This window comes from Scomber scombrus, chromosome 14 (genome assembly GCF_963691925.1).
Source record: "Scomber scombrus chromosome 14, fScoSco1.1, whole genome shotgun sequence".
Classification (NCBI taxonomy): domain Eukaryota; kingdom Metazoa; phylum Chordata; class Actinopteri; order Scombriformes; family Scombridae; genus Scomber; species Scomber scombrus.
The window spans coordinates 20730156-20748056 of record NC_084983.1 but is presented as its reverse complement, the minus strand read 5'-3'; the positions used below and the strand labels follow the sequence as shown (position 1 = coordinate 20748056).

The following is a 17901-nucleotide window of genomic DNA, read 5'->3' as shown; positions in this document are numbered from 1 at the left end:
ACAGCAGACAGGGGGGAGGTTTCCAGTCCTTGTGCGGTAAGAAGTCCACAACCACCACAGTCCTCTCTGGACAAAAAGTAGCCCTCTGGAGACTCAACCTCCAGGGTCGTGTTTGTAAAAGTCCGCAGTCATCCCCCACGTGAACACTTTTGTTTGTGCTATAAACCAACTTGGGGCCAGTTCTCTGAGACAAGAGTGTGTTGGGTTCAGTGTCGTCAGATCATAACACATGATGTATTGGTGGAGGTGACCTTCTCAGTGTTCCTGGACAGACAATTCTTTCTGTAGTACTTAAGGTGAAAACAAACTTTTTCAACTCTTTTCCTTTATCTATTTTTATATTTTTAACATATTTTACAGAGCAACATCAAAGAATGTATTCTTTAAAAAGCTTTTGCAACCTTGCTCATCATTTTAGCATGCTTCTAAAATGTTAGGTGAGAATCTAACAAAAAGGCAACATATTTTACTCCTTAATATTAAAATAACCATGTAGAGTATGTTATGATGATTTGGACCAAGATAACAGGACTTTTTCCAGTGAGCAACTTGTTTTGCCACAGGGTGGAAATGCTCTTTTTTGTTGGTCACAGCAGGTGTCAACTGATTTGGTCTATATGGAGGTTTAACATATAATCAGAGTCACTGCTTTTATTACAGCAGAGCACTTGGGGTCATCCATCTCTGCACACATAAATTCAAAGCCCCTTGCATTAATAATAAAGAATCAAATTCTTTCACATTTTACAATTTATTATTTAATTTTAAAAGCTAACAGACAAAGAAACACAGCTACATACAGAATATTGTTGCAATGACCTGTAAGGTTTTGAAGTAGAGCTTCCACCAAAGTTGAGAGATTTCTAAAGAAGAGGTTTTCTAAACAGCAATCCTCTGTGTATTTTGGATATCTCTATCTGTATTCATAGCTACATAGCTGAGTATGGTTATGTAAATGCCTTGCCTAATAGAAAAAGGTTTCCATGTTATTACAAGTAACCCAGTTAAGACAAAAGCAAACAACAACAACAACAACAACAAACAAGACACGAAGCAGTGTGCTTCATCATTTTTCTCACCGGTTCACACAAAGGTTAAGGGAGATGAGGAAAGCTCTTCAGACTGCTACTGACTAAAAAGCACAAGGGGGCAATGTTTTAGCCTAAAGGGTGGAAAGTGCTAATCATTGACTGACTAAAAGTATAACGGTGGGTGATTAACTGAGAAAAGGGCTCAGATGATGGACAGGAAAATATCTTAAATGTCCGAAGTGAGCCCTGCCATGCCCTAGACCCCTTGGAGCCCGAAGGCAGTCTGTGGGTAAAAGTTGTTCCAGAAGACATCTGCTGGAGTTGAGCCCAAGTCTGTGCCCAAAGTTGTGTACTGTGGCAGGTTGTCTAGTTCATTGTCTGTAAAGCAAACAGAGAATCCAAGGTCAGAATGTGGACTACCATCATTTGGATGCCAAATTAACTTGTTATCATCCAAAGCCATTATTTTGCAGGCAGACTTATTTGTCTTTTCATGTGATGAGAGACAGCTGTCCATCTGAGCCATAAACTAGCAACATTTACCTGAGGAAGATTCACTCCCTGGCTCCCAGGACTGGTGCATGCTTCATTGCTCAGGAACCCCTTGCCGTCTAAAATGCTTGGAAACCAGTCTGATTATTTCTCCAGTTGCTGGCAAATCTGAAAGAGAAACAATTGGACTTGCCCAACTGGAGCTTTCCTACGCCAAACAGATTTATTGTTTTGGGTATTATTACATAAGCCAAAGAGGCAGAATAAGACAAGTCATATAAAAAACTACATGCTGGGAAGAACAGGAGGCAGAGGCCATGCTTATATAGTCATAGTCTGGAAGATCACAGTGAAGAGAGAGGGAGAGAAAGAGCAAGAGTATTTGTTTGATTCACTTTAGTGGCAGTGGTGGCCTAAAGGTTAGAGAAGCCAGCTTGTGACCAGAGGGTTGCTAGTTCAGTCCCCCAGACTGGCAGGATGAAACTGGGTAGGGAAAGTGAAGAAGCAGCACTTGACCCTCCCTGATTACCACCACCGAGGTGCCCTTGAGCAAGGCTCTTAACCTCACCTACTTCAGTGGCCGGCAGATAAGACTGTGGTTCTACTGGGCAGCTTCCAAGTGTGAATGTGTGTAACTGTGTGGAGTAATCACAATCTGCATTCAAGCATTTATTAGCAGGTATGACTTTTGGTATTTGCTGTTATATAAACATGTGTGGCATGTGGCTGTGTTCAGGTGAAACTTCAAATCTGTGCCAAAAGTTGCTTGAAAATCTCCTCTGATGTAGACCAGTCAGGAATGTCAGACGAAGCCACATATGTGAAATCTGCAAGGACAGCAACCAGATTAATAGAATTAAATGCTATAAGAAATTTCAATGTATTGTACAATATATTCTGAAGAATTATGAAGCTTATTTACAAATATTTCCATGCTCACGTTTCTGCTCTGTGTCCGCTGTGCTGTCGACTGTGTTTTCCTGACTGGATGAAGTCTCATAATCACTGTAATCCATGTCTTCCTCCATCTTGACCTGCAGAGGGAGATAATAGTCTCATTCAGCAAGATTTTTGAGATTTCCATGAGAAAAAAGGAAAATACAGGAATAAGCAGTTGTACTGTCAACAAGTAGCATGATTATAAAATATCTACATATCTACTGCTTTTTTCTAAAGGTATTATTTCCATAGCAACCTAATTAACTTTTCATTTTACTTTACCCTGAAAATGGTTTGACCTGTCATACCACACGGAAGGTCAAATGTTTAATTAGCCAGCAACCTGTAGATGCAGCCTGTAGATGAGAGCAGAGCGGGAGGAGCTAGCAAGGGGACACAAAGGAGACATTCAGGCTGCACCGACGGTCAGACGGAGAGAGAGAGGAGAGAGAGGGCCAGTTTACTAGAGGGCAGTCACAGCGGAGCAGGAGGGTATTGAGCCCTATTCAGAGTCAATGCAGCATGGATCAGAGACATATGTTAATCTCAGTGATCCTACAGAATCAGTTTTTGTTCACATTTATATGTGAAAGATTGACAGAAAAAATAATGGTTGGTTTGGGGCCTCTGAGATCATTTTGTACTGGGCACAGGCAAGACTGTCAGGTGGCCTGTTTGCTCATTTCCCACCTATAGATAAAGTCTGACAGAATATGCTCCTTCTGCTCTTCCAATTACAAATCAAGACATATATTGTACATCTGTGATCAAACATGGGTTACAGCTAACTCTTTGTGTCTAATTTTCACCTGTTCACAGTGCCAGGAAGTGTTTGGTTTAAAAGGCTGCAATAGTTGCCAAATGTTTTTCACACCCAGCACTTTTTAGTAACAAAAAAGCATAGAGGAGGATACTTTTTTGTTTGTGAAGAGAGTAATCCCTAGCTGGGCAAAGAGGGAAATGACACACTGTTAAAAAGGTATAAAAATACAAATCTCATATTGGCTGAGAATTTAATTTTTATAGAGAAATTGAGAAAAATATTTGAGTGATGGGTGGCAAATTAAAGGAAAAGGTCTGAATTTTGTACCCCTACAGTGAGGAGGTCTGGTGGCACTGTGGGCAAGGATCAATGCAAATCAATACAAATTTGTTCTGAATAAATCAACTTTATCCAATGGTGAAACATTTCTATCCTGATGGGAGTGGTCTGCTCCAGGATGACAATCCCACCATCTATGGGGCATGAGGGGTCACTGAATGATTTGATGAGTATGAAAATGATGTGAATCATATGCAGTCTGGTGACTGCACACAAAGGACGACTAGTGCACATTAACATACATACACGAGGAGGCAAATATTTTAGGAGCACTTACTTTTTAACTGGAATGTCACACATCAAAGATAACTCAGTGTGAAACTCTTACAGTTGATGCCATCTCTTTCATTTGAAGCCAGGACTTTTGCAAAGAAGGAGTGGAAACACGCCCTGCTACCTTGGATCCAAGTGAATGCTAGCTTATAAGGAACACTGAGCAGTGCACACCTTGCCTATTATTAGCTACTTTGGCTAAATTTTACCTTATAATCAGGGCAGGAGCAGCAGCATTAGAAGCTTTTTTTTTTACGATCACATATTTACACCATCTGATTTGAATTTTGTATTAAGTTAAGTCACCTGTTTTACATTTTAAACATGTTTAACACATTTCAAAACTGTTTAGGATTGTTTCCCATAATTTCTAAATTTGGGTGGATTTTCCCATAACTCTAAGTATCACATGCATCATCCAGAGAGGATACGTTACAAACTCCCACGTTTCCTTTAAACAAATGGCCAGTCTGGACCTGGCAGGTCAAGGATAAGCCTCATCCATGCGTCCTTCCTTCTGTATTTCACAACCATAATAGGCTCTGACCTGTTTGCATCTGCTTGAGCTGCCTGTTCTTTCACTAGAAAGAGCTGTGTCAACATTGGTAAAGCCGTAACTCACTGATATGTTGAATAGTTAGATAATGCTTCAGTGACAGGAGTGTTTAGTCAAATTAGGTGTGTGCAAACAGCTACATGTCCGCATATCCCTTAGAAACACACATGTACTTACATGCACATGCATTAGTACACACAATAAAAAAAGGGGAATGGCTGAGTCAGAAAGGAATTGGGTTGAAAGGGTTGACAACTTTTGTAGGTTATTCACATTTTTAAATATGTTCAGTTATTTCATTTGATTCTCATTTGAGTTTTTTTCCAGTTTTTTAGTCGTTTCAAACTCAGCCATTGCTTATGCCAGATCTTTTCATGTTACTGCAGATTTTTCAGGCTTAATCCAGGATACTGAATTTTCTCAGCAACTATTTATTTTATTTTATTTACGTCACCAATCATTACGAACATTTTGAGGTTGCATATGGTACAGACGTACGTTGATTAACATTCACAGACTGGGATGTGGTGATTCTGTGATTAGTGCAGTCCAAAGACATGCAAACTCCACACAGAAAGATTAATTGGTGATACCAAATTACCTGTAGCTGTGAATGTGTGAATGGTTGTCTCTCTGTATGTGTCAGCCCTATGATAGACTTTGACACTTTCATGGTGTAACTTGGGCCCATAGGCTCCTCCTTTGACCCTGAATGTGACAAGTGGGTATAGAAAATGGATGGATTCACATGCTGTCACTTAAGTTCTCAATAACACACCAATCAGGCCAACTTCACACACCATTCTTGTGATTTCTAATGGTATTTGGTGTCAAGCGCACACACACACACACACACACACACACACACACACGCTCACACGCTCACACGCTCAAAAACAAATGGGAAGGGTTATTTCAAAATAGTGTTTGACATCAGTGTGGTGTGACCAACACTTTGTTTCTGCTGTGCCGAGGGGGCTCATTTTGTCCATACTGACAGACAGCCCATGTAACCCAATCCTCAGGTACTGAGTGAACAGCCAGCCCTGAGTCATTACTTGGCGCTGGAAACACACACACACACACACACACACACACACACACACACACACAAGCACCAAACAAGCTCTTTAAACAGTCTGAAGCACTGCATAATGTTTACTTACGTCACTTTTGGAAGAATTACCCTTACACTAACCATCAGTACTAATTACCTAACTCCAACCTTAACCACTGGTGCAAAAATAATCTTTTTTCCCAACTGGGGATACACCTTTTGTCCCCAGTTGGTTAAGTTGGAAAAATTAACTGGTCTTTAGTTTGAAATGTGTCCCCAAAAGTTGAATGACACACATCACAACAAAACGTGCCATATGTGCTTCAAAAAATTGTTAATGCGTTATTTGAACCTGCTACAGTTTAAGGACATCTCAGTCTTGAACTAAAAGATGTGTCTCTTCCTCAGTCGATGGCCACACATACACACACAGAAAACTCACTCATGGGAATGCTCCCTCACACAGCAGACTGCATGATCCCTCCTTTGTGTGCTTTAATGTCTTTTTTCTGCCTCATTACCTGGTTGGAGTCAGTGGACCAGACACACACACACACACACACACACACACACACACACACACACACACACACACACACACACACACACACACACACACACACACACACACACACACACACACACACACACACACACACACACACACACACACACACACACACACACACACACACACACACACACACACACACACACACACACACTTGTTTAAACTCCCACCAGGGTGGAATAAATGGCACACAGGCTGGAGTCACTGACAAGCCCCCGAGCTCAGCTGATGAGGTTTGATTAAAGCATCTGAAACCCAAAACTTACTCTGTGTGTGTTCACTTTCAATCACCCAGCCTCAAGCACAAGGTCAGATAGTCGCCTACACCAGATAGAGTACGAATGTACTTTACTGTCTCTCAGTGTGTATGCCCTCCCTAAATCATCTCTGAAAAAACAAGGGAGCATCTTTGACTTTGTGACCTTTTAGATGCACGACTTACCAGCCGAAGTCGAGTACAGGATCGAGCCTTAACATATGGAGGCGCTTGAAACATCTGGAAAACCTTAACGTCAGCTAAATGAATGGGTGGAAGTAGATGCTTGGTTTTCTGTAGTCATTTTGTCATCATGTGACACTCCAAAACATGATGCCACTGACTCCAGACGGAGCCAAAAAACATATGTTGTGCACTGATGTCATATTCACAAAAAAATGTCTCCAAAACTATAAATCAAAGATGGATGACACATTATTCAGCCTTGCTTTACTACAGTATTTGTTTACTACTTTATGATTGGTTTCTGCATGTCAGGGATTGTGGCATGCCAGACATTCAGTTCTCTATGCGTAATTACCAGTTCATATTTTTACATCCTTATTTGTAGCACAAAGCTTTTACTGAGGTGTGGAAATTACCTGATGTTTGGCGTGCCAGTAAAATACCTTTGTGTTTAGATAACAACAGAAACACCCTGTTGTGTCAACAAAGCCAGATTTGTTATAGGATTCTGTATATTCTGTTTTTTATGGGGGAATACAAACAAAAGGTTAAGCAAAGATAGGTGTTATATTGACACTTATCTTGAAAATGTACTAGATAATGTGAAGGGTAGCGATTACAGTCAATGCATAATAAATCATTACAGTGTGAAATAAGCAATAAGTACAAGAGTGACACCTGTTGGCAACACATAAAGAGCATGACACGTATTTGCAGGTCACTCTTTCATAGCTTGTAAGCTATTTAGCATTAGTGAAGTGCATCAAATAGTGGTTTTGCTCATCAACCTTCACGCCCAGTTAATTAAAACTTCTTGATGCAAACTGTTGTCACCTGTTGTGAGAGAGGCAGATATTGCTGGAAAAAAATACCTCTTAAGCACGGATCATTGCATGTTACAACAAGCAAACCAAGCAGTTAGTTTGGATTAAAAAATTACAGCAAGGGTAACAAGTGTGAGTAGAGAAGGTGTGGCTGGCCACATTAATGCAGAATCAAAGTAAAATGTGCCACATTCATCAAAATAACTGATGTAACATTATGTATAACATAAAAAATAGATTGACAAGAAATTTCTGGGCGTCATTGATGATCTTGCCAATTCAATGATGAAGGTCATACATAGTGAGTGTGTCTGAGAATTATAAAGTTAAGAGTACCTAATGTATAAGATTCAGAACTTTAATCCATTGAATTCTGCTGACACTTAGTGGACATTAGTGAGCAGTGCAGCTATATTGTTCCGCTTCAGAGGTTTAAAATCATGGGGTGAACAGTTACTGTAAGGAGCCCTCTTACTTGTTTTGCCTTTTAATTTTCAGAGATCTTGAGCTCGGCTGCAACTCTTAATTCTCTTAATTAAGGTGTTTCTGTCTGCGACTGCCTTTTATTACATCAAATTACGGGCTTCTTAGTCATACCTTTGCACTGCACTGGAACTTTTAGTCTCCTGTTTATGTGTCCTATTCTAGTTAGCTTGTTATTTTTTCCCTATTTAACTCTTTTTAAAATTGTATTTACATATTTGTGTGTTTCTTTTACCTTGTTGTTGAAAAATGCTTTGCAACTAAACTTGGTGTGACAGTGACCATTAGGTCTGTTGTGTAAATTACTTGCTTTAAGTTTGGAATCATTTCTCTAATTATCTCACCAATAAGACAGAATCGATTTTGGAAATAGCAGTCTTTTTCTTAGACAGTGTTTGTTTTAGCTGTTGGTTTAACATAATTTGTTATCTTTCCTAGGAAATATCTGGAGCAAATCTTACAAAGTGCAACGATTACTAGTGCAAAGCGCAAGTTAGAACACCTCACAAATATGGTTTGTTGGTGTGTCTGTTTTGCTTTTATCTTATGAAGTGTTATGCTAGGAGACCGCAATGGAAATAACAAGCCTTTGGGCTTTATTGCGTTTTCATCCTCGGTTCATTTCAGTGTATGTAATGACTGCAGTGTAGTAGACATGTACCATGTGTTTAAAAAAAAATTATCATCAAATACATTCATTCATTCTATATATCTTTCACAGATGGTGTTCAGTCCATCCAAAGAACAAGCCCCAGAAACCCAGATCCAAACTGTAAACGTGACCGAGTGCATGGATTGCATTACCGTAAGTATCCTAAAAGATTTACTTTTATGGGCAAAACAGGCTTTAGAATATCTTCCATTCATAAGCCTCCATTATTCTCTGCAAAGAGCAAAATTTACATGTTTCAAAGGTCTCTGGAAATACCAACTGAAATTTAGGGATTGGGAATAAATCACAGGTCTACAGGAAAGGCTTTTTTAAAAAATCAATCCATCACTCACTCATACAGTAAATATTAATTGGCTATTATGATTAAAGATGAATTGTACTAATCCTTTGCTAGAATTTGACAGTGCTTTTGGAGGAGTGGTAAGTGATTACCTAAAGGGAAGCACTATTTAGAAATTAGTATCGGAGGAAAACACAAACAATTAATTTAATCTTTACTTATTAATGTTTAGCGGCAAAATACATAATGCATACTTTCATATTTTATGAACACAACCCTAAGCTGTTGCCAGTAAGGTCACTGAACACAATCCATGGTGAGAACAAACATGGTATATCTCAAAATAAATAGCCTAAATAAATAAATAAAATACATAATAATTGGGCACACTGGTGGCTAATATTTTCCATTAGAGAAACTGAAGGGGAATGAGAGTGATTCTGTGTTGATACACCCTTACACCCAGTAAATAGTAGCAAAAGGATATGTGTTATCTGCACAATACTCACGAAGTGTGAATTTAATTGCTGTCATGCACTATTTGGCACACTTAAATCTTGTAATTTCTTTCAGTGTTAAAGCATAAATAGCTGCATATTGAATGTCTCTGATACACTGCCTTTTTTATGTCACTGAGCCATTGGAAAGTATGTATACTCACATCTCTTCATGCCACATGATGGTTAGAGGCTACCCTTATTATATACTATATGTAAACTGTAGGACCCTTGGTTGGTGAATATTTTATGAGTGAATTTTAAGCTATACCACAACTCTCTGACACATACTTATGTTAAATTCAGTTGCAAACCAATTTTTTACATCTCTAACTAAAGAAAGCAATACAGCAGTGTAAAAATACTACAAGTAAAAGTTCTGCACAGATACATTATCAACAAAATATACAGCTGATACTAAGTACAAAAAAAAATTAAAAAGTATTTGTAATGAAGTCTAACACCAGTGTGACTAGTATATTATAGGATTACTGTTACTGATGCATTCATGTGTAAGTAGGATGTTGTAGTTACACAGTGGTGCTGGGTAGTTTAGTCTGTAACAGTGTGTCATATTTTATGAACTGATGATATGTCTCATAACATCTTAATCAACAAAGTAACAAACTACATATCACAATCATCTGTATGTGATATGTAGGCTAGGGGTTGCTATAAAGTAACAAAATACTCAGTTAAAGTGGCTTGCATCGAAATGTAGCCTGCTTGAGTACAGTTTTTTTTAAATTATCAGATCAATTGAATTACAAATAAAATTGCATCCTAGTAGAATGATTGTGATTTGTCCAGAAAGTTAGCTTTGGTGAGTTTTTTTTTTTTTGCATAAGTGAAAGTCGAATATACAAGCTAAAGCTTAAAAGTAACGAGTTTACGAGGTGTACTGAAGGCAACACACAAATACTTAGATAGGAATGTCTTTGCGCATATATTATGCGTATTACAGTAAACCCTCCGGGAGGTTCTGTACGTGGCAGCGACCAAAACCACTCAGTCCTATTCACAACCGGGGGGTGCGTAGCGATATTGCTTCTACATACCAAAGGTGTGACGTTAATCTTCAAATCCACGGAGAATAAAGGTAACAAATATCATATATTATATAATAATTAGCAACAAAACCCCTTTTTTTACATCAGTGGCAGAGGGGCTGAAGCTTTGAGCTCGGGTCCTTCCGAACATGCTGGGATGGTTGTCAATAACTGGGTCCAACAGGGGTTGTTTTCTTTTTTTTGGTGTCATAGTATCAGCGATAGATTTGTACTGCCAAGAATGTAAATCGACAGCGGCTGGTTATTTTGAGAGGTCTGCGCTCCTTTCCGACATGTTAGTTGCGTTGTAATGTTACTCTCTGTGTGGCTGTCGGGTTACAATGTTTCACAGCGAAAGTGGAGAAAGTTTTTGAGAAAGTTTTGCCGCGGAGCATCTCAGACATAGCGTCGCATGACATGGCGTTTAACTTATAAAAGGCTACATTCTGTGAGTTGGATATTGACCTTATTTTTTGGGTAGGGTAGCGTCTTCACATGTATCCAAAAAAGCAGGCTGCAGTGGTAAAGTCGGGACCCGGAGAGCTGAGGTGGGTATTTCTAGAAACAACTGTCTTGTGCTGACGTCACCGGTTTGGTAAGCGTCCAGCTGGAGATGATGAGCAGGCTGCAAGGCAAGGCCCAGAGTCTGCTCACTTTTACCCAAACTCTAATTGAAAGGCTGTTATAAGTGAGGTCTTAGGTTTATCTAGAAGATTATAGACATTATGTTGCTGATTATATTTTATTGTTATTGTTGTGAACGTCACATCCTTTTTTATTAGGGGGTGGTGACAGAAATCTTGGGCAAAAAAAAAAAAGAAAAAAAAAAGCCAACACTGTTTGCATAGCTTGGTAGCACTAGTGGGGAGTGAAATGATCACTTTTCTCGCTAAGTGGGCGAACCAAGCCTTTAATTTGAGTTGAATTCAAAGACAGCTATAGCAGTTCAGTTGTGTTTAAAAGGTTAGCTCCATCCATCCATCCATCCATCTTCTTTCCGCTTATCCGGGGTCGGGTCGCGGGGGCAGCAGCCTAAGCAGGGAAACCCAGACTTCCCTCTCCACAGCCACTTCGTCCAGCTCTTCCCGGGGGATCCCGAGGCGTTCCCAGCCGAGAGACATAGTCTCTCCAGCGTGTCCTGGGTCTTCCCCGGGGTCTCCTACCGGTGGGACGTGCCCTGAACACCTCACCCGGGAGGCGTCCGCGAGGCATCCTAACTAGATGCCCGAGCCACCTCATCTGGCTCTTCTCAACGCGGAGGAGCAGCGGGTCTACTCCGAGCTCCTCCCGGATGACCGAGCTTCTCACCCTATCTCTAAGGGAGAGCCCAGCCACCCTACGGAGGAAGCTCATTTCGGCCGCTTGTACCCGCGATCTCGTTCTTTCGGTCACTACCCAAAGCTCATGACCATAGGTGAGGGTAGGAACGAAGATCGACTGGTAAATCGAGAGCTTCGCCTTTCGGCTTAGCTCTCTCTTCACCACGACGGATCTGTGCAGAGCCCGCATTACTGCAGACGCCGCACCGATCAGCCTGTCGATCTCCCGCTCCATCCTTCCCTCACTCGTGAACAAGATCCCGAAGTACTTGAACTCCTCCACTTGGGGCAGGATCTCATCCCCGACCCGAAGGGTGCACTCCACCCTTTTCCGGCTGAGGACCATGGACTCGGATTTGGAGGTGCTGATTCTCATCCCGGCCGCCTCACACTCGGCGGCGAACCGATCCAGTGAGAGTTGGAGGTGACGGTCTGATGAAGCCAACAGGACCACATCATCTGCAAAAAGCAGTGACCCAATCCTGAGGTCACCAAACCGGAACCCCTCAACGCCCTGGCTTCACCTAGAAATCCTGTCCATAAAAATTATGAACAGGATCGGTGACAAAGGGCAGCCCTGGCGGAGTCCAACCCCCACCGGAAACGAGTCCGACTTACTACCAGCTATGCGGACCAAGCTCTGACACCGGTCGTACAGGGAACGGACAGCCTGTATCAGGGGGTCCGATACCCCATACTCCCGGAGAACCCCCCACAGGACCCCCCGAGGGACACGGTCGAATGCCTTTTCCAAGTCCACAAAGCACATGTGGACTGGTTGGGCAAACTCCCATGCACCCTCAAGGATCCTGCAGAGGGTGTAGAGCTGGTCCACAGTTCCACGACCCGGACGAAAACCACATTGCTCCTCCTGGATCCGAGGTTCGACTATCCGACGGACCCTCCTCTCCAGTACCCCCGAATAGCTCATAGATTAAAAATAATAATAATAAAGCTCCAAAAGAAAAGATGTTGGTTTTGTCCACCATCCACAAATAGTTCATAATGCCACTGTAAACACTGGCCTCAAATAAAGCTAAAATAAATGAAGCAGGTGAGTTAACAGTGATTTCAACAATGACACTAAGCCTAGATTATTGAGACTCTCAGAAGTTGGTGTTCCTGTGTGTGTGTGTGTGTGTGTGTGTGTGTGTGTGTGTGTGTGTGTGTGTGTGTGTGTGTGTGTGTGTGTGTCTGAGGCAGGTGAGGATTTTGTGCAAATAAAACAAGCAGAAAAAACTAATAACCATAATAGTATGAAGAAGAAAGATGGGAAGAGAGAAAGAAAATGGGAAAAAGAACAAGTGCTAGAAGAAAAATAATAAAATGAGATAAATAATAGTTATTAATACTTTAAAATTATAGGTCTTTTTGGGCGGGGTAGGTTAGGTTTGGTGGGTTTGGAAAGGATGGGGGATGAATTAGAGGATAGAGTAAGCAATGGCTGTTGGGCAGGGGATTGGTGTCCTGCAGTGATTTATATGTTTGTGCAGTACCATGGCAATAAATGAATGTGGCAGCCATTGGATTGTGAGACAACAAATGGAGGATAGGGGTACCATGAAACTGTCGGCAGTAATTGGGCTGTAAAGCAGGTGACATGCTGAGACAACGAGATGAGTCTCGTTAGATGCAGCTGCAGTACAGAGCTGCTTTATTACGTTACATGGAAGAACTATAACAAAATCAATCACCGTTTCTTCGGTCCAAATCTGGTCTTTTTTTCTTTCTTTTTTTTTTTTAAACCAAAAAAACCCTGAATATTAAAACATGTCTGGGTGATATATATGATTTACAACATTTGTGTCAGTTTTATTAAACATTATTCGTATAAGTCTCAGTGTTTACATACCAGGGGAAGCTTTTGGAAGTGGAGGGTGTGTTTGGTGTACTCTTGCATTGAAAAAAAAAAAAAATCCATGCTTGTGTCCACATTGGATGCTTGCTTATGTAAACTAATGCAAGCAACTTGGAGCATGTCTGTACCTTTATGTTAATACTCGATCTGAAGTGAATCAAACTCCAGAACAGTTGAGCTTCTCTCCCAGGTTGAAATATGAACCTCTTAAGAACACAGCATTTTAGTTATAGATGACCAGTACTGCCATAGTCTAGCTGCTATGTTTGGATAATTATGCTTTAAAGTAAAATAGATCCTATAGCCAATTTTTAGCAGGCTTCATCTGAAACTAAGTTGCTCTCATGTCAACCACATATGGTAAGCAGAAATCTATCCACCCTGATGTTGTCTGTTTTATAAGAAAAGGAAACCATTTTTGGAAATGCTCACTTCCTTTTCTCATGGCAGGGAGAAACTAAAATGCTCTTAGCAGTTGTTCTATTGGTCAGCTAGCTGTGTGAAGTTGTGAAATTGCTTCAGACCTGGAAATTGCGTTCTTTACTCACCCGTGGGGGGATGTTGGAGGGAAATGAAAGTCAAAGCAAATTTCTGAGTGCATAATCTGACTGTGTCGGAACTTTTGCACTGTGTTTAGAGTGAATTTGGTGGTCACTGCTTACACCAAGCAGAGACAAACAATGTCATCATTTGTCATTATCAAGTGATTAATGAAAATGTAATTCTCCTCAGCAATGCTAAACATCTTGGCTATCCAATAAGCTGTGACATGTTTGCTTTAATCTAAGTTAAATATAGTTAATTGTACATAAACAGTTATTGTACCAACCACAGTGTTAATTGAAATGCTCAGAGCAACAGGACCGACATTTTTTTCTTTGCTCTAGGAGAGAGAAATCTCCTGGAGGCAGGGATTGCCTGAGCATGTTCACAGCCTGTAGGTGCTATGTGCACATATACTGTATATGGTGTTTTATGTAACATATATCACTCTGCAGGCATTCATGTTGCACGATGACATTCCTGTGTGTGTGTGTGGGGGTTTGTGTGTTGTGGTACACACGCCTCTCCTGCTTACTGATTTACATCTGTAAAAAAATAGCTGTTAAGCATCAACCATTCGTTCTTTATCTCAGTGCACCATTCACAGGCTTCAGTGTGGAAGAAGCTGGCAAGCATCTTATCTGTGCAGACTTATGAGGAATTCATTTTTCTAGCATACAACCTCCGCTCTTAATTAACATAGATAGCTGATTTTTTTCTCTGTGCTAGTTTTATCAGAATACTGGAATTTAGTTTTTGCTGCCAAAGTTAAATTTTGAAAAAACAGCATTGTAACTACTTTTAAAAAGAGGCATAAGAGTCACAGTGAAAGTGGCTTTGATTGCTCTGATCTAATTCTCATAGGGAGGTTTAGTTTATTGAACATATTTCCTGCAATTATTGAGAGTTTTAAAAAGGTTTTTGAAGTAGGACAAACAGTATTGAACTGTTGTTTCAGTTGCCTTGACTACTCTCAACTACTCAGATCAGTCCTACTATAAATCTGAATAAGAGATGTTTTTTTTTATAACTTCCCCCAAATCAGCACTTGTGTGACCCAAGACAGCTGTTGCTCCGACCCGCCAACTTCTTTTCTGTGGAATTGTTGTGAAGTGAAGTCCAGCAGAACAAGACAGACACTGGCCATTATATTATCTGAGCGAACTCTCACTCCTAAGAAACGCCTTCCCCATTGCGGACCTTGGATCCTGACTGCTTTGCCAGAGAGTGTCTAACGTTTGTTGTTTTAAATGGACATGTGGCTCCTAACAATGAGATATGGAACCAAAGCCAGGAGAAACATAAATCCAATAGTTGGCACAGAGCACAAATCCTTCTGGCTGTTTTTTGCTGCACCACTAGCACTAACTTGTAAACCATTAAGTACAGTGGCCCATAAGGACAAAACACATACACAAGCAAAAGCACAATCACTAAGGGAAATGCACTCCAAAAGAAGATATGTTGCACTGTAGAGGGCCTATTTTTAGCTAATTTTCAGCCTATTTACAGCTGTCAGGACTGTCCTGTCCTCTCTTGACAGATTTCATCATATCCAGTTTAATTCTCCACTCAGTGCACTTCCTCACATTTTTAGAAATGCCAGGCAACGGTCAGGACCTCATTGGGTAGTAAATGTAACAGGCCTCTTTCCAGGAATGTGACATGGGTGTTACAACCTGCAACGACAGGCAATACAGTGTTTGGGCTAAGCAATTACACAGGCTGTAAATTACTAGGAGAGAGATGTGGTCCTCTCATTTGCAGTTTCAGACTGTGGTAATTGCACCTGGGTCGGCACTCATCAAGCAAACCAAAACTACTCCGACAACTAATATGAATACATTAACCTCAGAGTACAATTCAGTGGTCGTAAATCTAAACAGTCACTGTCCACTAAGAATAGAGATCTAACTGTTTTAGTAGCTTGATGCTAGAAAAACTACATTAATATAATATAATTAATATAGTGTCATTTGCACACAGCATACTGTTTAATTATAATTCTTTTTGAGATCGGTGTGGTTCTGCATCCAACTTGTGCACTGATGTTGATCTGCTCTCTCTGTCCAGACTGTGCGCCATGTACTTTCAAACCAGCTGACCACAAAAACCATGCATGCATAACCAATTTGCCTATTATCTTTTCAATAACCAATGTAAGGTGGTGGAAAATGATTCAATGGCAAATTAGGTTGTCCTGAGTCATAGTCATGTGTTTAATTCAGTATAACTGGCAAGAATTCTGCAGAGCAGGCACAGTTTTGTAAAATGAGTAACCCCGTCATACCCCTTTGTAAGAAGTTGTAATCCATTGGATATCTTCGAGAAGGATTGGTTTTAATTTTAACACCATCCGTTCTTTATTTCTACATGTGTTGAACATGTGAGCATGTTTGTCCCGTCATTCCCACCCTACTGGAAACTTCTAACAGGTTTGGACAGCTCTGTAGCTCTTCTAGATCATCCAGGAGACAGCAGCAGTATTGTAAGGTGAGAAAATTGATAAAATACCAAGCCAGAAAGGAAGACTAGAAATGTTTCGCTCTGTGAATTCTGGTCCTATTCTGAAATGTTGGATACAATCATTGACCTTCATACTCACACCCGATGTGGTAAATTCCAGTGAAATAACTATGATTGTAAATGCTGAAAATGACTCTCACAGGAAATGTGAAGGCCAAAGAAAATGCAGAACACGAGTCCTGAAATTTCAATCCTTTTTGTTCTCACCAGAGTAATTAGTAATAGAAAGTGTGTTGATCAAGTTGTTTCATGAATGTTACAAAAGATAGAGGAAGGCAGAAAAGATCACAGACAGTGATTGAAGTTTTTAAAATGTATTTTAATATATACTGTTGTTTTGAGTTTGACTGTGTTGTTCTTGACTGAAACATGTGGGGAAATGTAATTGGAATACAAAGACGTACTGCATGTGTTTTAAAGCCATTTCTCTTCTCCAGTAGTAGCTGTTGGTAAGTACCAAATGGTTGCATTGATTCTTCATTAAAATAATGCATTTATCACCAGTAGGTCAAATTCTACCTTCCATCATGCTTGTTTTACAAAGGATTCACTGACAAGTAATTATACCTTTTGGTAGATAGATGTGCTGCTCTTTAACTGTTCTTACTTATAGTGTTAAACAGCTGTCCTATGTTGATGGCTGACTTCTTCTTGGACACGATGGTGGTCGGCTTAAAGCTCAGACTCAGCGCTCCCGTTGAGTGCATTCACTTTGTCGTTTGACAAAAATAGAAAGTTGACTTGTATTTTGTCAGTAGGTGTATGTGAAATGATTTATTTTTCACCTGCAGCAGATTCCTCACTGTGTTATTACTACACTAACAATTAACGTGACAATCTTATGCTTCACATCCTCTTTTTCTCTAAGCCTTTGATTAGATAGCGGTGCAGACAGAAGTATGTATGTGTACGTGTGCCTGCATTTTGAGTTACGGTTGTGTATGTTTGTTTTACAAAGTTAAATACTCGTCACTGAGGAGTGATGTGGCAAAGCAGCATTAGACTAAGTCCAAGAGGAGAAAGTGGAACAGTGTCACATTGCACACAAAGTCACAAACAAAGCAGGTCTCAGTTCTGGACTGTGAATGGGGAGTTTCTATCAGGTAGGACACCATTGTTTAGTCCTGTTTTTCAGCTTTAGCTCTGTTTTTGCCCCTGAAGAAGCTGAAAGTCTACACAGATCATGTTCTTTTTGCCCTATATAAAGCTACTCATTTAATGGGACAGCTAGTAGTGAAGGCAATGTGGCAATGAGTATATTTGCTTATAATTTTAGGTTTAATACTGTATGTCAAATAGTGTTGGAAATTTCTGTTTAACTTGTGAGTTTCTGCAGTGCAAACACTTCGTCATAAATCTATTACAAAGGACACTGAGTTTTATATA

At 40.3% G+C, this 17901-nt stretch overlaps 1 protein-coding gene across 2 annotated transcripts in view; it reads left to right on the top strand.

Annotated features, from left to right (window-relative positions):
* The first annotated feature begins 10220 nt into the window (after positions 1-10220).
* LOC133993806 (prolyl 4-hydroxylase subunit alpha-2-like) overlaps positions 10221-17901 on the top strand; it is a 29429-nt gene continuing 21748 nt past the window's right edge. For both annotated transcript variants that reach the window (XM_062432897.1, XM_062432896.1), the window contains exon 1: positions 10221-10319. The gene's annotated coding sequence lies outside the window, so the exon portion shown is untranslated. The remainder of the gene's footprint in view (positions 10320-17901) is intronic.